Raw genomic sequence first — 23,931 nt, forward strand, 5'->3', positions numbered from 1 at the left:
GTTTACTCACACCCTACTATGAAAGCGCAGCAGCTTATATAGCGATGAATTGACTGACCTGAGTGGCACAGGTTACAAGTAGGTTTTCTTACACTTTTTTTTTACGTTTTGTATCGATACCACAACATGCGCACACGTAAATATATTGTATCTGATGGTTAGGCAAACCTTAGTTAATCAATGATTGCACAATAATGAACGGAATAATTACTAGAGCTTATCAGGTTTTCACGAAAACGAATACCCCCAAGCCCACGGCATTTCGAACGCTGCGCCATCTGTCGACCACTACCACAGTTACTTTTTTTTCTTGAAGCCTCTGAGAGTGCAAACACTTGCCGCGCGTTAGCCACTTCGGAGGTCACGTTTTTTTTTCTTCTTGTTACTTGGAGAGGGCGCAGCATGCAGACCAAACTTTGTCTCCGTCGTGGTAGGTGTTCTGTGGTCACGTCGACCTCGTTTAGTTGTTTCGTCTTAACGTTTGCTTATATTCTTTTTACGTGCGTACCACAAGTGTGACCGTTAGCCATGGATATAGTACACCACTAGCCCTTCAACGACAATGTTTTTGATGCGGTAACGACCGTCCTAGCAGTGTATACGTACGTTACAACGCGGGTCTTGCGAGAGAAATAAGCGATGACCTCGCATCCGACGGTATTTTTTCGTGAGCTATGACAGTGGCTGTTGGCGTCGCGGGAGCTCTCATACTTGAGTGGAGGAACTATCGCTGCAGTGCGCAAGTTTACTATATCTTTATAGAATGTTGTGCCTGCATACTTTTCTGCTTCAGGTGCCTCTCGCGATTCGCCTCGCGTGTAAACTTGCAATCATAGTGCGTGCCACAATTTTGTAGTTAGCGCTGTGGCTGTGGTGGTTATTACTCTGGATTAGGAATACTCTTTTCACAAAGGTGAGTGGGCGTTAGTACTTACTTGCTGTGCACAGCTGTTACTAGAAGTGCATTTTGTGTTGAGTTTCTCGCGACAAAGGAGAATCATGGACGAGAAAGGCATACTGCTCGCGTGCATAATTCCTTCCTACTTCTCAGTGCTGGCATGGGCAATTCAAAACCAATGCGATTGAGAATTTGGTTTAACCTACAGAAGTCATTGGTTCACTTTTCACAAAAGTTTAGTTATGATGATGTTTAAAAAAGTTTCTGATGGTTGTAATCTAGTCTGGGGAATAAACGCTCGGTGAAACTTCGCAGCCTGTTTCCCTTTGTGCTTTCACCTGCTGTGGTAGCATAGCCTTATTGGGTGTCGCGTGACAATGCTGGAGGACGCAGGTTCGAATTCCGGCCACGGCGGCCGTATTCGAATGGGGGTAAATTGCAAAGAACATCCATATGACGGTAGTGGCACGTATAACTCTATCAATTGTATATGATCGTAATTTCACGCATGGACTGTAGAGTGGTATCAGGTTTCCTACAATGTTGAAAAAATAAGTGTGATGCTTTTTTACGCGCCTCGTTGAATTCATGAGTGCTGTTGGTGCCGTACGAAACTAAAAATGCGTGGGCTTATCAAATAGGTCTACACCGAAAAAATTCATTATTTTTTTTTTACACTCTAAGGTAATCAATAAAGCAAGACTGCTTGGGAAGCAGAGCTCCTTGTATTCGTGACAAATTGGTAGTATGAAACAACACGAGACACAAATGGAAGTGTGCGGAGCATCGTGCGAGTGCCCGACGATAAAAAAAGAGAGGCTTTTACTCCACACTAATAAAACAAAATAAAACGTCACTCCTGCATTGCTTACAACAATTTTAGGTAAAAGCAATCGCTCGCGACTGGCCGCGGCCGGCTATAGGCTTGGCGTGCGCATGCGCACGAGCAAGACCCCCGTGATTGAGGAGAAACTTGAACGCTGAAGGAGGAACGTTGCTCCTTTGGTCCTTGCCGCGAGAGGGCGCGACGGGTAAAGTGCCCGAAAGGGAGGAAGTCGCTGCGCCGAAGGAGAAACGGAGCCCGTTTCTCCATTCTCGCTCCCTTTTTTTTTAGAGTGTATGTGTAACTGCTTTCCAAGCCACGGCAACAACGAAAGACAAAAATGAGACATCGAAATTGTTTATTTTTCTGCATACGCATGCAGTTTCTCCATTCTTTTAAGTGAATTCAAAGTGAAGTGTACACGTCCACTCTCGTCAAATCTTGTTAACTTCTAGCGGAGCTCCTCCGACGGAAGCGATAGGTGACAGGCATTGCAGACGCCAGCACACGAAGCCTTCTGCCTGTTGTGTTCCCACGGCTGCACGTACAATAATATAGTAAAAATTGTTAGTCACATGTGACAGATGATGAAGCTGCACGCATATGACAAGTACGTGAACGTTAATATAAAACAAGCGTTAAAATATGACACACAAATAACTTTACCTTCACATCTTGCACAGTCCTTCTGAAGCTGCTCTGACGAAAGAGATGGATGAAAGACATCACAGACGCCAGCGCACACAGTTTTCAGCACGGAGTATGCCCACGGCTGCACAATAAGTACGTAAACTAGTGAGTCACACGTGACAGAGGATGAATACAAATGCATATGAGAAATACGTGCAAGGTGAAATGAAAACATACGTGAGATATGACATGCTAATAATTTCACTGTGATGTCACACATCGTCAAAGACTCATTCCGGTTCCCGTAAAGCAACAGCTTAAAAGCGGGGGCCGCGGCCACAACTCCACGAACCACCGTGCCGCTAACAAGTGGGCGAGTTTTAAGCGAGCGACGTCGTTCAGCTCGACCAAGTGAAAGCGAGACCAAACACGGCGCTGCACGCAGAGTGTCTGCCGCCAGCAAACTTCGAACAGGAGAGCGAGCGTACGCTTGACCACCGCCACGAACAGCGCCCAGTTGGTTTGGAGCTAGCGCTGAAGAAATCGACGGTAATGCGGCCTTTTTCCACAAACTCGAGCGAGTGCAGCGCGCAAACGCGAGTCCGTCGCAGCTGCCAACAGACGGCGCTGAGCTGCTTGCGACCGACTGACGAAAAAGCCAACTGTAATGGCGACCAATTTTCAGTGAGTTCCGACGCTAGCGAAATCCCCGCCAGCCCGTGCTGGTGCACTTACAGCGCGCGACATACTACAACCAAGCTCTCTACGAGAACCCGCAACGTGTTTTCGACGACTCCCAACACACTGACGAGGTCTCAGCCCAATATCGTCAGCCAGGAGCTTATCACGGCAGCGAAGACAGGTGAGCACTCGATGAGCGAGCGTACGGGAGGCCGACGGCATTGGCGGCCAATTTCCAGGCGGTCGCAAAGCACAGGCGAACTGCAGACGCCGAAGATAATATTCGCGATGCATTTCGTGCGTGCAATATACAACACGACCGAGCCCGTTGCCGGCAAGCACGATCCGTATCGCGCACACGGCAAGTATAGAAGAATAAAGAATTATAACCTACTTGCCTTAGAATTCAGCGCTGTTTTCTGCCCTGAGTCGGAGTGAAGTACATATCCGATAGGCCTGTTGTCTTCTCGGCCACCATATTGGCCTTCCTTACTGTTGCTGCCGTGTGTTGGTCATGCCTATCTTGAGGCCAGAGATATACACTGCGGCGTGGTGACGTGTCGAGACTTGCTCCAGACTTCATGGGTGCATCGAAACGCAAAAGCAGCAGCCCACGCTCATCTAAGCGTACACACAAGCTCCACGTCGTAATTCTTAGGTCGTCGAATCCAGGCAGCCAGGGGCGAGCACTCCGAGCGTGACGTAACGCGAACCGTCGCCGGCCAAATACAAAGAAAGACTGAGCCAGCAGAAGAGGGGAAGGAGGGCTGGTCACCTTGGCAACGCTTTTCGCGCTGCGTGCAATCCCCAGCCGGTTCATCCCTTTGGAGCGTGTTTGGAGACTAAGTGGTTTTGCGCGGCACGGTTCCCTCATTGGTTGATCCTCAATGGTCTATTCGTTCATCGCGTGCGCCTATTGGGCTCCGTTACTTCTTTTCAGGGTAATTTTGTCTTATAGTGTACATCGTCTGCGACATCAATGCGTAATGTATCGACGACTGCAGCCTTCCCACCTCCCATGTTATGTGCTCTTCGCATTCCTAATACTGTTGCAAATGATTGAAGCATGCCTTTTACACATATACACTAGCATACTGCTGTTTGGTCAGTATATCTATTCATGCATTCTAAGCGCACATTCATATCTCGTAATATATTACCCCACACTCTTCTCCTAGTTTATGAATGTCATTTTCCATGCACTTCACCATTTCTTGATTTTGCTCTCTGACTTTTGCCCCTGTCAACAAGTATACGATACCCAGAAGCGTCATCTGCCCTGCCACTTTCCCTTTTAACCATAAATGTTTCTTGCACTCGTGCTTGACCCTTTGCCAGTCTGTACATTTATGATGGAATGCCGCAATACTCCCCCACCTTTTGCTGCCTTCTGTTCTGTTACAATATTCTCATGAGCAGTCCGGATTGCTAGGTGCTTGTTCCATGTCCCTAAGGTGTATTTCCGCAAACCCATATGCTATCACTTTCTCCTCTTTTAGCCATTCTTCTATCTCTCCCCACTTCATCTTATTCCTGCCACCCTGTATGATAATATAATACGTCTGAATTGGCTCGGCCCTGGTGCCTATGCCAATTTCTGCCCCATACTCTACGTGTCTTAGATATTCGTGCCTTTTTATCGTATCTCCCTATACTTTATTTGCTGCCACGATAGGCTCGGCAATGTTTGCGCAGCGGTGCGAAAACGCGTTGAACACGCCTCGCTGTCGAGAAATGCATGCTCCATTAAGTGCAATGATATGTTTGTAGAGTGTACCGTTAGAGTTGTGTACAGCGTACTCTTCCCGTACGAATGCGTTTATATTAGCCATAGTTTCCTCTAGACTGAGAGAGCCCTTATATTCTCGTCGGAGTATTGCACCTTCGACACACTTGGCCATGCACTGTCAAGACAGTGGATGCACTCCAGATTTTTGGACAACGAGGGTTATTTTGCACCACACCGACCCGCTTACAAGATAAATATTTGAAGCGTAAATAATTCAAAAGGCAGGCAAAAAGTGCGTCGGGAAACCGTCAATCGCTCTCCTTGATGAAATATTTTATTTTAGGTTATTGCCACTAACGTTGTTGGGACAAGCTGCCGCGTGTCTACACAGTGGTTTTTTCAGTTTCTTAAGTTTTTTTTTATTCTCGCCATGCAATAGCGTGCATGAATAATTGTATAATAAAATGAGGCGTTTAGCAGCGGCGCTCCCTTATATTACGAAAGAGCGGTCATGACAAGTGTACTGTTAATGCCGGAATCAGACTACGCGCCAAGCCAACCAAACGTCTTCTTCTTCACTGCCTGAGTGATACGCACTGTCTTTTAGAGTAGCTTTAATCTCATTCACTACAATTTCCTCCCCTCCAGAAAAGAGCCATCCTGGCCACTCGCGGGCAGAAAAGATTACAGGGATTGTAGTACGGTTTTAGGTGGTCTATGTGAACGGTCTCATGTTCTCGGCGTCGTTGATCATGGGGCTGCTCAAGCGTTTCCACGATGTAATGGACGAGTGATGTTCGTTTAACCACATGATAAAGGCCGTAATACTTGGACAGAAGTATCGTTGGGAAACCAAGGCTAGTTGAAAAAATGCGAAGCCAGACAAGGTCATCCGATGCATAAAAAGCCGGAGGTGTCAAGCTATCGCGGTGGTGTTTCTGGCATTGCTGTTCAGCACTTGTGAGGGAGCGGGCAAGCTGACGACACTCTTCTGCGTATTTAGCTGCTTGTGACATCGTCGTCGACTGAGCAACATGCAGCCAGTAAGGAAGGATGGTGTCAAGCGTGCAAGAGGGATCGCATCCGTAAAGAAGGAAGTATGGAGTTGTCTGGGCGGCAGTACGATGCGCGTACGTTACAAAACTGAGAATACCATCCCAGCTTGAGTGGCAGGTTGCGACGTACATTGACAGCATATATCCTAATGTATGGTTGAACAGCTCTGTAATGGCGTTAGTTTGAGAATGTGGTGCTGGGGCGATTAAAGACTAAGCATTTTTTGAGAAGCGATTCGATAGTGGTCCGACAAACACATGCCCTCGGCCACTCAGCAACTCACGTGGTGCACCATCACGTAAAATGATGCAGTGCAGTATGAAACGACCAATGTCACTTGCCGACGCAAAAGGCAGAAATGAAGTTTCTGTAGAGCGCATAAGGTGATCTATAAAGACAAATATCCAGCCATTTCCAGCAGGTGTAATCAAAAGAGGTCCATACAGATCAATAACAACGAGGTAAAACAGTGTGGCAGGACAAGTTAAGGGTTGTAGTGGAACTGCAGAACGTGCAGTAGGATTCTTCAGGCGCTGGCAAGCGAGACAAAAACGTAGCGACGAACGAAGCGATATGTTCCACGCCAGTAGGGGTGGTGGGACAGGCACGTGTGGGTTTTGAACACTTCCGCATGGGTGCATAGTGAGTCGGCGTCAAAGGAGGCGCATATGTCCAAGCGGAGATATCTGGGAATAACTAAAAGCCATTGGCATCCTTCGGAGAGATAATTCTGTCTCTATACGAAATCATCTCTGATAACGAAGCGCTGTATTTGACGGCGCGTACCTCTAAGGATGTGTTGCGAGGGAGTTCGACTAAAGAACTTGATAAGGGAGTGCTTTAACGAATATTTTCAGAGCGTATTTATTAACGATAGCGACACTACAGCGACATCTGTGTCCAATTCTTCTATCGGAGATGTTCCCGTGGTGTCGGTGGAGGGTGTTCTGAAAATGCTACGTAATCTAAAAATTAGAAAAAGTGCTGGACCAGATGGTCTTTCTAATGTATTTCTGAACCTATATGCTGATCAAATAGCAGAATACATGACGAGAATATTCCAAGTGTCATTACAGTCTGGGGATGTACCAGAGGATTGGCACAATGCCAGAGTAGTGCCTATCCACAAAAAAGGTGACAATTGCATTGTAGGAAACTATCGACCAGTGCCTGTCACATGTACATCATGCAAGTTTCTTGAGCACATTGTAGCCGGTGACATTCTTGATTTTTTAACAATGAATAACATTCTGTCTCAGCATCAGCACGGTTTTAGGCGAGGAATGTCGACTGTTACTCAGCTCGTAACTACCGTCCACGAATTCGCAGCAATACTAGACAGATCTGGACAGGTAGATGTGCTCCTACTAGATTTCTGTAAGGCATTCGATAAAGTTTCACATGCGAAGTTGCTTCACAAACTAAGTGTTCTTGGGCTTCCTCAATACCTTGTTAATTGGATTACTGCATATCTGCGAAAAAGATCACAATTTGTAGACATAAATGGCTGTTTATCACCTACTTTGGCAGTTCTGTCTGGAGTACCACAGGGCAGTGTGCTCGGTCCGTTGCTATTTATTATTTTTATAAACGATATAACAGAAATATTACCGTAATCAGTTAGCATAAGGTTATTTGCAGATGACTGCATTATATTCAAAGAAATAAATTCAATTAACGATCACGAAGTTCTCCAGGAATCACTGTTGAAAATAGATCAGTGGTGTGGGGACTCTAAAATGCAATTAAATGCTTCAAAGTCAGTGCTACTCCGCATCTCAAGAAAACAGCAACCAAGCGTATTCGAATACTGCCTAAATCAGTCAGTGATTCCGCAGGTTACGCAATACCGGTATTTAGGCGTCACACTGACCAACGATTTAACGTGGACGGCTCATATAACAGATATTAGCTCCTCGGCGTTTCGTAAACTATGCGTTCTTAGACGCAAAATTAAGGACACGCCTTCTAATATCAAGCTTTTGGCGTATATAGCGTTAGTAAGGCCAAAACTGGAATACGCATGTGCGCTTTGGGACCCATATACAAAAAAAGACATTCACCAGCTCGAGAGAATTCAAAGGAAAGCAGTTCGATTTATTTTTGGAAAGTATAGGAGACACGAGGCTATCTCAGAGCTAATGCAGAATAATCAGATTACGCCCCTGGAAACACGTAGGAAGATAGCCCGTTTATTTTTCCTGCAGAGCATTCTGTGCAAAAGGATGAATATAACGCCACCGTCATTTCTAGGGCAGTTGACATCAAGAAGAACGCGTCACACGTCGACCCATGCATTGAAGCCTATATTTGCTCGTACTGTTGCTTTTTATAATAGTTTTTTTCCGAGAACTATATCGGAATGGAATAGTCTACCAGAGTTCGTCGTTCAAGCACACGATTTTCATCACTGTCTAGAGGAATATTTGTTAGTGAATATATGATTCCAGTGTATTTTTTTTGTCTGATGTGTTAGTTGTTTTATGCGTCTTTTCATTTGCGTCCACATTGTAACCTTACCTATGAACGCGTTATTGTAGTGCCGCTTGCACATGCAATTGTTTGTCTGTCTATTCAACCTTTTTTTGAGTGTGTAAATTCTGGATACGCTTGTTCACGTTGATGTCGGTGATATGTATGCCCCTCCTGCTTTGGGCCGGCACTCGGCCCGCAGTATGATGAAATAAATAAATAAATAAATAAATAAATAAATAAATAAATAAATAAATAAATAAGAACTTGATAAGGGAATCAATGCAAGGAACTTTTCGTTGCTCCTGTAGCATATCGCTGATAAGAAGAGCAGATTTGTCGGGTGCAGGCGAAGACGGCGACCTATTACTACATCGTAGAGGGGATCCGGGCAAAGCGCCTGCATCGGAATGTTTTCGTCCAGATTGTTAAACGACGTGAAAGTAGTACTTCTATAGCCGAAGCGCGCAACGGGCGAGCCAGCTGGTGGGATCTTTCAACGAGGAAAGCCAACATAATGCATGATGATCTGTGCCCACGCAGAATAGGCACCCGTAAAGATAGGGTCGAAACTTCCTATGGCCCACATGATGGCTAGGCACTCTGTTTCGGTGACTTAATTGTTGGCTTCTGCTTTTGTGAACGCGAGGCTGGCATAAGAGATTATGGACTCATGAAATCTAGGTTTACGCTGGGCACCGAGAACAACAGCACCGAAACGAACTCTGCTAGCATCCGTGTGTATATCCGTTGGGGTAAGAGGATCAAAATTTTGCTATTTTAGATGTCACCTAAGAAGGTGGTGGAGTTTGGCGAACGCGTCATCATACGCTGACGACGAACTAGAAAGGTCGTCGTTGCTGGCAAGAAGGTCAGTCAAGCACGATATGATGGACGCAATGTTGCGAATAAAATGACGAAAATACGAACATAAGCAGAGGAAGCTGCGAAGTTCTTTCAAGGTCTTTGGTTTAGAAAATTTGGCAACAGCATGGGAATTCGTTGGATCCGGAAGAATGCCATCTCTAGATACAACATGACCCAAACTTAAGAGTTTTCGAATGCTAAAGCAGCACTTCTTGAAGTTGAGCTGTAGACCGGTGGAGGTGAGGCAAATGAGCACTATCTCAAGGCGCTGAAGATACATTGAAAAGTCACTTGAAAATATCATGACATCGTCTAAATAAGAGAGACATTTCTACTATTTCAGGCCATGGAGGATGTTATCGATCTTGCGCTCCAAGCTGGCAGGCGCATCGCAGAGCTCAAATGGCATGACGTTAAATTCGTAGAAGCCATCGGGGGTAACGAAAGCCTCAGCTATGCAAACCTGCAAATAATCTGAGCGCAGATCTAGTGACTAGAAATATTCCGTGCCTTGTAAGCAGCCATAGGGCATCGTCTGTGCGAGCTATCGGATAAGTATCTTTGCGCATGATCTTATTCAGCCGGAGGTAGTTGACGCAAAACCTTATTGCATTAGTCTTTTTTCTGACTACAAAAAACTGGGGAGGCCCACGAGCTCTTAAAGGGCTCAATACTGCAGCGCTTCAATGTGTCGTCAACTTACTTGTCATTTTAAGACGCTCAGATGCCGATACTCGTTATGGACGCTGACGTAAAGAAGCACGAAGGCCAGTTTCGATTTGGTGAGATACTGTTAAAGCACGGCCCAAAGTTAGTTGCTGGACGTCAAAGCTGGTGCGGAAACGCTGGAAGAGGGCGATGATGTCGGCGCACTGCTGGGCCATATGGTTGGTGTTGATGCAGCGTGAAATTGCGTCGGTGAATGATGGCGAAGAGTGTCACGCGAAGCAAACAACAGCGTCACTAGGTAGCATGGTCTAGGGGTCAGGAACTACACGTGCACTCGAGGGATCAACGTCATCGGCAAAGTGCAGGTACTCTCCGCACAGCAACTTAGAAGGTGAGGTAAACCGATTTTAAACATAAATTGCACTTGTCCTATCGTGAATGTTCAGAATGGCGAAAGGGACCAGGAAGCACTTGCAGCCGACAGCGGTTTCAGAAGGCGTAAAAAGAACGGTAGAGCCATTATCGAAGTGTCAGCGGCAATGAAAACTATTTAAGGTGAAAGGGGCGAGTCGAGTGAAGCCGAGTCGCATAACGACGAGAAGTATCCTTCGGCGCGAGCACAACCAATGATGGCCTGATAAGTGCAGAGAAAGTTCCAGCCTAATATAATGTCATGGGAACACTGCCGGAACGCTACAAACTCCATGGCGTAAAAGCGTCAGCAATTGTGATACGTTCTTTGCATGCAGCAAAAGCGCGAATTCGTTGCTCACTCGCAGTGCTCAAAATAAAGGCTTGAAGAGGCATTGTGACTTTTTCTAGTCGATGACAAAGTTTTTAAGTCATCACAGACACTGCGGTGCCAGTATTGACTAATAAAAAAACAGGTATACCTTCAACAGACACAGCAACGACGTTGGACAGCGAAAGAAGGTCTTGTGGAATTCGAAAGATCCGCAGTTCTTGCCCACGGAACTCCGGCTCCTAGTTTTTCTCAGAGACAGGAAGATGTCGACGTAGCATAGAGGGAGCAGCGTTGAGGTGAAGACGACCGGTGTCTATTGAAGTTTCGGTGAGATGGAAACCGCTACCGTTTTCGCGATCTTGGTGACAAGCATCTGAAACGCGTCGTCAGTCATGACTTTCAATATGTGTTTGATCTGCTCGGCTTTCGTCATGGCCGAGTTGACACGCCGGAAAAGGTCGACCCATCTTCGATATAACTGGCGTAATTTTCACCATTCTGCTGAGCCCTAGTGTGCAAGCGCTGTTGAGCCTGTAGTTTGTGAAGCGCTGGACGACCGAACAAGTTCGCGAACGCCGTTGGGAAGGCCAGCCAAGTGAGAAGATCCCTCTCGGGATCACGGTACCACAGACTGGCGATGTCAGTCAAATAAAATTGGACGACGGTAAGCTCGTGGGCATCGTCCCACTTGTGCTTGCTCACCTGGTCATATTCGTGGGGCCAGTCTTTCACGTCCTTGCCATCGATACTTTGAATGTATGTGGATCACGTTGCCAAAAGGAGCCGAGACAGACAGGAGCTGCAGTAGTTGGAGCCGAGGCGGCTGCCTGCTGATCATCGTCCGGGGACATGGTAGGAACTGGAGGCAACGCAATATCACAGTTCCAGGATTATGCGTTACCCGGCGCAAAGGAGGCGTTTAAGAGCGGCACTCTTTCATATAACACAAGAGCGGTCACGACAAGTGAAGTGGTAATAGCGGAGCCAGCCTGTGCACCGAGCCAACCAAACGTCGTCTTTTTCCTAGACTGAGAGATACCCTCTGTGGTAATAGCGGAGCCAGCCTGTGCACCAAGCCAACCAAACGTCGTCTTTTTCCTAGACTGAGAGATACCCTCTGCCTTTGTGAGTAGCGCTCATCTTCCTCACTACAATATATATGTTTCTCCATTAAGTTTTTGATACCGCCCTCGTCTTGTCTCTTTCTATTTCTCTGTCTTCGTGCCTCGCGCTGTTTGCCTCTTACAATGCTTATACCACCTGTCGAGGAGTCCCCCGGGTCATTTGCCTCGTTAATCGCTATCCTGAACCCTGAAGGGCCCACGTGTCCCCCAAAAAAGCTACTGTGCGTCCTGCAAGCTGCCAACCCACCTCAAGACCGAGCGTCTTATCGAAGTGAATTCTGTTTTGTTGAAAAACACCCCACCTTTACACCTCTCTGCTTATTTCCACTGCCTCAAAGCCTTTGTGTCGATGCATCTGTCATGTCCCTTTGTTTGTATCGACAACCGCTCTTCGCAGGTTGCCGTCAAGCACCGGTACCTCTTGTATCGTGCATATTACTACCTGTACCTGAGTAGAAGTGGCGCGCATGTCATCGACCCCTTTCGCTGTATGGTCACTAGTTCTGCGAAGTCTTCATTTAGGGCATTGTTTCAACCACCCGCAATTATCACGTGGTCTTGTACATCAGCTTTACTTGTGCATTTTGCGCTCACTTGCCTCATTGCTGCTTCCAGCTTACGTTCTGGGAACGTCCCCACTGAAACCCTCTTGTCACTTTTTACACTCTCTCTCATTGCTTCTGCGCGCCGATTAATATTTGGATCACCAGCAATTATCACGTGCTGTGACTTTTAGGCTAGAGTGTCCCGCAGCTGGAGGTTATTTACACCTGTGACACCAGCTGCATTGTCCCGTCCCACCTACACTACTACTTCACAGAAGCTGGTTATTGCGCCATATGAACCGGCTGAACCTGTTTTTTCGAACCTGTTTTCGGCGCTGTTCTGGGTGCAGATGCCCCACCCTTTTCTCCATCAGCTGCTTCTTTGTTCACTTTCATTAAAGCCTCCTCGGCTGACCTAATGATTTCTTTCATATCCCTCGTTTTTTTGCTCAGTCGCTAACGCAGTTTCTAGCTCGGCGATTCTCATCAGCAGTGAGCTCTGGGCAACCGTAATTTTCCGCATTTTTACCTCGATCGCACATTGTCTACACTGGCGTCAGCCTCTTCTGCATTCGCGTGCACACTAACATCTAATTTCAAACCCACCCCACATCATGAACATTTTACAGTCTTTTTAACGACGTCTTTTTGACAGCAGTTTACCTTCGGAATTGTCCTACTCGATAATTACAAAACACGGCGTACGATGAACCTTGCCAGAAGCTAAAAATCTAAGCTCTATTACAAAAATTTGCGTCTTCGGTGTACGCGTACCTCCACCAAGGGGTGGCAGGAGAAAAAAACACACAAACGAGTAAATACTTAGTGACTGATTCTCTCCCCCCCCTCCCCCCATAATCCGTACAATGTAATCAGTGCTATAAAAGTTTGCACTGCTGCCCTAATAATAATAAAAGCAAGCTTGAAACATGCAAAAACACTTATGTGTGCGGTCGATTGGGAGCCCTTGAAAAACTAGTCCATGCACCGTGCCAGTCCAAGTGAACTGACTTGCGTGGAACGGTGCTGTCACCAATAGTTCAATCTCGCTGCCTCCACCAAGTGCTGGATGAGCCGACGATTGTATCGGACGAACGCAATAGAGACTCCCACAACTCTGGGGTGTCTGTGTTGTTGTGCGTGTGCGTCCACACCCCATGTGACAGACGTCGGCAGCATTGTAGCCACCACTGGATAAAAGCTCCAGCTTATGCCTCGTGCGGAGTTGGTGATGTGGCTGTTGCGCTAGGCATTCTTCTTCTTCAGAATTGTCCCCAGTCGTTCTTCTCTTTGGCAACCTTGCGCTGCGTATTTCAGCCTACTTATAATTTATGGATTCAAACATGTTTGATTCTTTCTTTATGCGTTAGTCGCACCAAACATATTCCGTAAGTTCGACCCGTGGACGTACGTACCTGGCATACGAGCTATACGCTGCAAGATAGAGCTAGCGAATGATTGAACAAGCGTGCCACTGTAAGCGCTGCCTTCGTGATAGTTGCAGTCGTAGATATAAAACTTCACGTATGAAATAGTGCGTAACCCATCGCACGAAATGGCATGTAAACGTGAGATTCCTGGACGATGATCGCAAGCTCAACGACTCGATAGGTCATGCACGCTTTGCATAGCTGCATTCGCATCGCACTTCCCCCAGCTGATCGGTTAACGTAAAAGAACCAGAGCAAGCAATTTGCACTGAAATATACAAACACGCAACAAAAAAAATTGATGGAGAATACCAATGTTGATGCGAGTTCTCACACTCCAGTATTGTTTATTCAAAACAGCAGCACAATATTACAGAAGTTTCGCAATCACAATTTCGATCGTTTTTTTGTGTGCATGCTAAGCACACAAGCCAGTACCGCGAACTCAATACAGTTGGGTCGCAACGTCAAGCCGCAAATGCAACGATGTAATGCAGACAAAAAAAAAACAGACTGCAGAACTGTTAATGAAACTTGAATGAGAGGAGGTGACGTATTGTAGAAAATCAACTGCGACGTGTCTACGACGTTAGAGCGGGCAACAAAGAAAGCAAACCTAGACGCATACTCACAGTGGGAGTCTGGCAACTTACTTTACAAAGTCGAATCTTAAATGTCGGCCTGAAGTTCACGCTTTTGATTTTAAGCAACTATGTGTGTCGTTGCAAATCTGTGAGTTAACTGGTGGTATCATGAAGAAGTTGCGGCCGTCATTAGATATGTTAAGACATCGAAAAGTGAAACAGTCACCCACGGCAACGACGGCGACGACATTCGGCGAGAAGTACTCCGACAGCGCAAGGTGCACGGAAGGAAAAGTTGGTATCGGTGAAAACAGATGGCGGGTACCCCAACGAGTTCACACCACATCAAAGATGGTAGTCCTCAGCAACTGTAAACAATTGAAGGCTGCGAGTGGTCTCACGTCATGGCATCTAGCCAGTTGGCAATGTTCACAGATAGTCGCGCCACCTAGCGGAATTTAGGAGACTCTTCTAGAGGAATGATCAGTACGGAGACGCTTTCTTGTTCAGATGTGCTAGCCTCAGTGTTATTGCGTTAGCAAGAAACGAACAGAAACCACTTCGTATGTTTCGTGCTTTAGAACATATATTGGACCGTCCGTGAGGCGATAAGTTTAATTCGCTCTGCGAGACGCGAAGTGTTTCTGAGAACACCTGACAACTAGCGCGTTCAATTACAGCCCGCAAAGTACATATGTCAGCTTCGCGAGATTTTCTGTAGCCACGTTGGATAGGTAAATGTTATCATCCGACCGTCGCACTTGAAACTCATCTTGTGTGCGTATAGCATTCCTCAATGCTTTTGTATTTCATGCATCCCAACACATTTATTGTACCTCCTTTGATATGTGTGTGTGCGTGGAATGAATGAAAGGATGCACTAGCCTCTCATTCTGCGCTCTGTGGTGCGAACATCGCCTTTCCTGCCATGGTTGTCTGCACACGCGCTTATCTTGTAAACTATCGAAAGGAGAGGGACGCTTATGTTTACAACTCTATCGTGGCGACGATCAAGGCGCGGCTCTTGCCACCACAGCAAGCTGGAGCTTTTACAGCCTGCGCTCTCAACATGAAAAGACGGTGACAAAAGTGTACCTTGAGTGGCCGTCCGCATATAGATGCGACACATAACAAACTGCCACCAGCGGCGGCACACGACGTATAGCCCTTAGTACCACATGCGCCGCCCACGGGAGGCACTTCTTATCAACGCCGTCACTACACGCGAGCCTTCTTGTGCTCATCTACTGTTTCGGTGCTGCAAGAAACTTGGTTACTTTGTAAGCACATGTTTATCAAAATTGGTCCTAAAATGCTAGCCTTGCTTCGGAAAACATTGAATAAGTTGCTATCAGAAGCCCCGCCGCGGTGGTCTAGTGGCTAAGCTACTCGGCTGCTGACCCGCAGGTCGCGGGTTCAAATCCCGGCTGCGGCGGCCGAATTTCCGATGGAGGCGGAAATGTTGTAGGCCCGTGTACTCAGATTTGGGTGCACGTTAAAGAACCCCAGGTGGTCAAAGTTTCCGGAGCCCTCCACTACGGCGTCTCTCATAATCATATGGTGGTTTTGGGACGTTAAACCCCACAAACCTAAGTTGCTATCAGAATCAATTTTCCGCCTTTTTGTCGAAACTCTGACTTCTTTCCACGCGTGGAAGTCACCTGGATTGTATTTAGTGTAGAAAATCCTTCAGGGAGTTCAAAATAAAAGCATAGTTTTTTGCGCATTGTGTGTAGCCCATCTACAATAGATATTAGGGAGCGCCACATGCCGCCAACACACTAGAGGTCGATTAGTGATGCCGAATGGTTAGAGTGACGAAACATGCAGTTACGACTACAGTGCACGCCCCTCCGCTAATTCTCTTGCACTTCACTGGTGCCATCTGAACGACGTTGTTGTTCCAGGTGGCTAAAAAGGCAGTGCCCCTTACTCGTCTCTCACATACCCCTCAATAGTGACTCTCTGATGAATGATGCTAAGACCTACAAGGTACCCATCTTGAACTACATGCCATCCCAATAAAGCATGCAAGCTTCTGCTACAATCTCCGGTAACCAGAATCCTGGAAGCTATTCGCCCCGATTCAGCAATACACAAAAACATTTGATAAGACTGATTTACGAAGTTGTATAATTGCTTCAATGCCAACTGCTTAGAAACTTGCAGTATATATCCATGATTCTCAGATAAATACATTGTGCAATTTCGCATCTTCATAGTAACACGTGCATGCCCTATACATGCATACCATGGTGTATAACGTTATTGCAAGTTTAGCGTTGAATAATATATTCGTTTTTGCAAACACCACAGATCCCTTCAAATCCGTAGCGTATGCTTTGTGAATTGAGTTAAGCTTGTCATCTGATATGAAGACCTTTAAAACAACACGCTGACCACAAATAAAAGAAAATAAAAACATGACGTTTAGGACCCCGCACAAGAGCCCCATTTCCAAGTGACAGACATTGTGCTTTTAGCACAATGGCCAGTGTTGAATGTTTTCAATGTTTTCATGTGTGCTTCTGACCAGATGGTTTCAAACTTGTCATCTAGGGTGCACGTTAAAGAACCCCAGGTGGTCTAAATTTCCGGAGCCCTCCACTACGGCGTCTCTCATAATCATATAGTGGTTTTGGGACGTTAAACCCCAGATATCAATCAAACTTGTCATCTATTTGAAAATACCGTTGGAGGTGGTGTTTTAAACCGTTTTTATTTTTAAGTGCTCTAGTGAACTAATGATCGAAGTAGGGCTTTCACAGTTAAGATATAGCAATTTGGCCACATTTAGTCATAAATTATTTGTTCTAAAATACAGTTCAAGTCAAACGAACGGCTTAAAATTCGTGAGTTCCAGCCGCATCAGGCTGCCTATGTTGCGGGTGTATACCGTTAGCTCAGATTTGACTAAACGGGCTGCATAAACAACTCTACGTAAATGCAAGCACGATGCTCGCACTTACGTAGACGCAAGATGCTGCACACGACGCAAGATGCTGCACACGAACTCGAGTAACACGGTAGTTCAAAGATGCGGGCCGGCGCGTTTGCATACACCTGCACTCGTTCGGCCACCCACGAGAATTTGTGATAGCAGCTTAAAAAAGGACGTACAGCATATGAAACTGTCTTACGCGTTAACTTCTATAGCGCACTATATAAACAGGCATGCAAAAAAAATCACCAAATTGATATATCCAAGCACACGTGTCCTAGGCGTGATCAACGCTTACAGCTAACGAACGCCGGCTTCACCCAGCAATTATTTAACCAAAATATTAGTCCGTCGCGAGCAGGGCTCCCTTCTGACACCGCTGCCGACAGAGGCGGGCGCCGCCACAACTCTGCTCAAATCTGCCGCTGACTTCGCACTGCACACGCACGCGCTGTCTGCTTCACACACCGAAGCATGCTTCAGTCAAAGAGTAAGCTCATCCGCACTTGACTTCCCACAAGAATGCCTTTAGCCTGATGAAATGACAAACACAAACAGATTCGTTACGTTAACCAACCTCACTTATCATCCACACGTTGATTGATTTGTGGGGTTTAACGACCCAAAACCACCATATGATCATGAGAGACGCCGTATTGGAGGGCTCCGGAAATTTTGACCACCCATCATCCACACGTTACGAAAACGTAGCACGGTGACGTTATCATGCTCTTGGTGCTAAGAAAGCGCTGACAGCAGAAATGTGGCACATACCTCGCGAGTGTTCCACAATACGACGCCACACGTACTAATTTGAGTATAGCTCATCTTCGTAAAAAGCAGCACCGGCAGAACAAAAACACGAAAACAAAGCACAATCAAACCTAAAAAAAAAAAAACGAGAAAAATCGATCCGAAACCGACCTCCTGCGAGACGCTCGACCAGCGAGCAAGCACGCCCAAACAAGTATCATGGTTACAGCCCCACAGACGTATATTGGGGCACTAAAAATTTTGGTATTACATTTAAATATAAAAAGAACACGTAAGTATATATTTCCATAGCGTCGTGACGTGAAGGAAGGGAGCAGGCTCCAAATCAAAGAAGAAACTGTTTGGGCCAAACTTGTGGCCACGCAAAAGGAAAGCAAGGTACCAGCACTGATAGCGGCGAACAGAGCGTCGATCAAATGACAAGCGGCGAAGTGTGTCGGCATTTATACACTTGCCATCGAACATTCTAGCATTATCGCTAGCGATGACGTAGGTTCTAGAATAATCTGTTTGGTTCACGAATCAGGCTTAATTTTAACAAAACGATCTAATACATCCTCGAAGCTTCGCTAACGCTGTAGGCGTGGTTTACGCTGAACATCTATAGTATAACGAGAGATAACGAAACTAGAGGAAAGGAGCATGGCATAGCCCCCGTCTCAAAAAGGCATCGTCCTATTGCTTTAACAGAATATGAAAGCACAAAATAACAATGGAAGAAAGGAGCAGTAAATTACAAAAGAGCAATAATACAAAAAATACACTGTTTCAGTTCGTTAACGCTAATGAAACGGCTTGAGGCGCACGACATGGTCGAATTGAGGTAGCGATCGGCGTCGTTGAGAGTTCGTGATGCCATCCGAGAAAACCTCGTAATCTAGTGGGCCGAGACGTCAAATTACCCTCTATGGACCGAAATAGCATTGCATAAGCATAAGTTTCTCACTGAGTCGATGTCGGCGTATCGGTGTCCATACCCAAACACGTTCACCGGGCTGGTATTCCACGATGCGTCGTCGAAGATGATAACGGCGGCAACCCGTCATCTGTTGGTTCTTGATACGGAGACGAAAGATTTCTCGGGCCTCTTCGGTGCACCAAAAGTACTCGCTCACATCGAAGTTTTCATCGTTGATGACGTTAAATGAGTTGGGGTCGAGCGTCATTGCCGGGGTCCTTCCATAGACCAACTTGTACGGCGCCATCTGCGTCGTTTCTTGTACGGCGGTGTTGTAATCGAACAAACAGTACGGAAGGATGGTATCCCACATTTTGTGTTCGACGTCGACGTACAGTACGATTCACTGTTAGGGGGAACACGCGAGTGCGTGGCCGGTGGTCCGCGGGGCGCCAACTGATGGCGAGATTTAGAAACGCGGAGCATGCGCACTGAATTGCAAGGGCGGTACTTGCCCGCATCGTCTGCTACTTCCCCGCCCTACGTTCGGCGCGCGCCAGCGACAAGATTGCTGTGATTCATTCTTCGACGATCGATTCTCATGTTTTTTTATTAAAAGCGGCTGGCTGGTTCGAACAGCGTTTGGAAAGCTTCCAATTTGCTTGAGCTTACGTTTGGAAAGTAAAAACACCAGGTTACGCGAGTGATGGGCTGCGTTATCACTTTCACAAAATTCCACAGCTGGGGGCGTATTTACTCGTTGATTGCATTTTCGGCAGAGCTAGTTCTTAGAAGCGGCATAGCTAGAGTACCTGAGGACGAAAGGCTTCGAATAGTCGAGCTGCACACCAAAGAATAGAGCCAGCGTGCTGTCACTTCTATCGCAAAAAGGCCACTTTCTCGTTGCCAGCGCAATCATCAGCATTACGAAAAAATGTTCGGTGCCTAGTTCTGTAATGCATAGTCCTATTTTGCTTACACATATGTGCATTTTATTGTGTGTTTCGAGGCTACAGATCTTGTTTCGAGGCTACAGATCTTGTTTCGAGGCTGCAGATCTGACGTAACTCGACCTGTCTTTCACAAAGGTTTTGGAAATAAAATTTGTTTACTTCGTAGTGTTCTTCGTACACCGTTTTTCAGCGCGCGTATTGGTGAAACGTAATGATTCTCGGAAAAGTGAATGCTATCGCATATTTCAAATAAGGAGCTTCTAGCGTTTTCGCTTCAACGAAGAAAACGAAATGTAACGCGAGGTATAACTAATATTTGCTGGATACTGAAATCAGCAAAAATTATATAATTTTGTGTCTCGCTGTAGTGGAATACATAGAAGTATTTTCAAACACGTGTTTTTTAACGTTTCTTGAAATACAATATGCACATGGCTTTTTTTTCATTTCGCATGAATTCTGAAACTGGATGCTGTGGCCATGAATGGAATTGCAACAAAGCTGCCGAGAAAGCACAACAACAAACAAACGGCCCCCTTTTTTTGCACGCTGATTACCCGGGGAGGAGCAGCGAGAGTGGCGCGGACATGAATCGCATCGCGAAAAAGCGAACGCGGTATCCAGCGCACTACAAGCGCCGAAGCCTAAAGTAGCAGACGAAACGCGGCAAGCCCCACCCTTTCGCGTCTATGCGCATGCGCTGTGTTTGCAAATCTCGCCGCTAGTTTGCGCCACGCGGGCCGCCAGCCATTCGTTGCCGTGTTCCCTCCAAGAGTGAACCATATTGTACATGGCCAGTACGTTCGCGATGGTCTTGTTTAGGCGCTCCGTGAGGCCATTGGTCTGTGGGTGGTATGCTGTCGTATGGCGGTGGCTTGTCTGGCTGTATGCCAAAATCGCTTGGGTTAGATGAGCAGTAAATTCCGTACCTCTGTCGGTGATGAGGATTTCCGGAGCACCGTAATGCAGGACATCCTTTCGATGAACAACTTGGCTACATCAGATACACTACCCTTGGGCAGGGCTTTTGTCTCGGCGTAGTGGGTAAGGTAGTCGGTAGCTACGAAGATACATTTGTTTTCAGATTTCGACATCGGAAACGCCACAATTGGTCCATGCCGATTTGTTGGAACGATCGGCTGACGAAAACCTGTCGGTTTTTTCTGTGGTGTCTTGGGCCGCTGACAGTCTCGGCATGTCCTCACAAAACGAGCGCCATTGGCGGTAAGGCGTGGCCATTAGTACCTTTCATGTATACTCGCGAGCGTGAGGGAAATACCAAGGTGTCCTGCCATCAGATCGTCACGTAGGACTTCACCCTCACGTACTTCTGGTCTATCTGCTGAAGGAACATTGAGGAAGTGGTCGGCTCGAAGGGATGAGAAGTTCTTCATTAAGAGAACTCCGTTTCACAAGAAAAACGACTTTATTTCTCTCCTAAAAACATTAGGAACAGTCGTGCTGTTACCCTCTAGATATTCCACAAGGCTTCTGAGTTCCGAGTCAGCTAACTGTTGTGCGGCAAATTCGTTGGCAACTATTTGTTCCTAAGAAGCTGTCCTCAACCAGGCCGCCGGGCGGTGGTGGTTCGACGGGGTACGAGACAAGCAGTTGGCGTCAGAGTGTTTTCTTCCAGACTTATGAAGGACAGTCACGTCGAATACTCGAAGTTTTAGGCTTACCGTGCGGGGTAGCCTGAAAGTTTTTTCAAGTGAGCAAGCGAACACAAAGCGTGGTGGTCACTCACAACTTTGAAAGGCCTGTCATGGAGGTAGGGGCGAAACCTTGACGCTGCCCATATGATGGCAGGGTACTCCTTTTTTGTTGTGCAATAGTTGGCTTCGACGTTGAATTGCGACCGGCTAGCATAACTGATAACTTTTCTACGCCGTCAGTCCTCACCACAAGGACGGCGCTCAGGTCTAGGCAGCTTGCGTCAGTGTTTACTTCTGTTTATTTATTTTTTATTTTTTTATTTATTTAGAAATACTTTCGGTCCTCATCAGGACCAAAACTGGAGTGGTAACAATACATCAACATCCTGCAAGCAGTGAACGAAACAATAGAATACAGTGATACAGTGATATGCGCCCTTTTGTTGAAAATATTCGGACACAAGGGCAGAAAACTGATCACGAGTCTCTGTGTTTACAATGTTTACAGGGAGACAATTCCAGTCCCATGCTGCCGAAAGGAAAAATGAGTATTTTTAGCAAATCTTGTGAAATATATTTCCATTAACTACGTTTGTTTCGCACTATGCGGTTTTAGCTTCATTTACGTAGCGAGACTTGTCAACAAGTAGCAGCTCATTGATGATTGAATAGAACAAGCTAAGTCGTTTCTCCTTCCTCCTGGCATTAGGTAGGGGGAGGTTGGTCCTCGCTTAAAGGGGTGTTGCAGCATCTTGTGGACTGCATCAGGATTAAATGAACCGCAATGCACGTCTTTGAACTTGCTGTAGTTTTGACTAAGAATCTTTCAAATACAGATACCACACTTCACATGCATATTCTTATATTGGGCACACGAGCACTTTATAAGCAATCAGTTTCGTTGCTGGGGAAGCCAGTTGAAGGACACGTCAAATATAGTATAATCTCTTGTTGGCTTTCCGTAGTACTTTTTAAATGTGTGGTGTCCAACTAATGTCAGAGGTTATTAAAATTGAAAGATATATGTACTCTGTACGCGATGAAGTGGTTCTCCTTGTAGAGTGTGTGTGAATGACAGAGGTTCATGTTTGTGTGTCATGGTCATACATACTGTCTTTGCTGGGTTAAGAGACATGTGCTACGTGTCACACCATTATAGAACTTTTCCAAAGAAGTTATTTTAGAGTATCTAGTCACTAGTAGATTTCACATCTGTATATATGACACAGTAAGCTGCAAATATTATTGCTGTAACTGTGGGTGATTCTTCGATCTGGTCGTTATTGTATACCAGGAACAACACTGGCCCAAGAACTGAACCTTGAGGAAACCCTGATCTCACATCAGAGGCCCCGGACTTATTTTCATCAATACTGACGAACTCTCGGTGATCAGTAAGAAAGTCTTCCACCCTTTTGACTACATCTGTATCTCCTGAAATAGCCTTTTTTAATTAACAATTTTTTATGTATAACGTTATCAAAAGCGTTCTTGAAGTCGAGAAAGATCAGATCTATTTGTCCCCTGCCATCAATAACTTTAGTAAAGTGAACACTTTCTGCTAATTGTGTAACGGTTGATAAACCCTCGCGAAATGCATGTTGATAGTTACTAAAAATTTTGTTCTGTGACAAAAACAGCCGAATGTACTTAGAAACAATATGTTCTAACACCTTACAGCAGCCTGACGTTAGCGCAGTGGGCCTATAATGGGCAGTAGACGTAGTGTCACCGTCTTTAAATATGGGTATAAGTTTACTCATTTTCCATTCTTCAGTAAGTGTATTTGACTGTAGTGACTTAGTGAAGATAACGAAGGGGTACTTCGCAGTCCATTCAGCATATTTATTTAAAAAAAGAAATTTGATATCTCATCAGGACCTGCCGATTTCTTCGTATTTAAGTTCAGCAGCAAATTTATTACTCCTTCATATGTTAACCACGAATTCCGTACAAGTGGAAGCTGTTGGTGTACCTCAAAGTTTGACTGCTTTCCATCATCATTGGTGGTTAAGACACTAGCAAAAAAAGCCATTGAAGGCGTCTACTATTTTACGTTTATTCTCAATAGGTGCTTGTTCTGTGCATATTTTAGTGACTGCTTTCTTAGTTGGAGCCAGGTGCCTCCCAAACTCTTGAGGTGAATCGCGTAGAAATGTGTCCATAGTGACACCATAATCTTGTCCTTAGATTCCTTCATTTTTATTAACTGGTTACTTAAGCTTGACCAGTGCCTCCTCTATTTTTTTCCATGCCTGGGCGAACGCTCTATTCATGCCGTCGAGCGCGTGCTATGCCTCCATTCGCCACTGCTGCATGATGGCGCTGCACGAGTAAACTATGGGATGCTGGCGCTAAGCCACCACACGCATTAGAAAGCTCGAAAATTCTTGTTTTCATGCGAGTTAATTTGCAGTCATGCTTCTTCACTGCCTTCGCGGATGCAGGGAGAATGAA

The 23,931-nt window shown here is 45.9% G+C and overlaps 1 protein-coding gene across 9 annotated transcripts in view; it reads left to right on the plus strand.

Moving 5' to 3' along the window:
• The window catches only part of LOC119178037 (chitinase-like protein 4), an 820,670-nt gene that overhangs the window by 106,506 nt on the left and 690,233 nt on the right, over positions 1-23,931 (plus strand). Inside the window, exon 2 of one of the 9 annotated variants that reach the window (XM_075891595.1) lies at positions 22,769-22,868. The exons of the other annotated variants lie outside the window; for them this stretch is intronic. The gene's annotated coding sequence lies outside the window, so the exon portion shown is untranslated. The remainder of the gene's footprint in view (positions 1-22,768; positions 22,869-23,931) is intronic. 9 annotated transcript variants of the gene reach the window in all.

This window comes from Rhipicephalus microplus, chromosome 1 (genome assembly GCF_043290135.1).
Source record: "Rhipicephalus microplus isolate Deutch F79 chromosome 1, USDA_Rmic, whole genome shotgun sequence".
NCBI classification, from domain to species: Eukaryota; Metazoa; Arthropoda; class Arachnida; order Ixodida; family Ixodidae; genus Rhipicephalus; species Rhipicephalus microplus.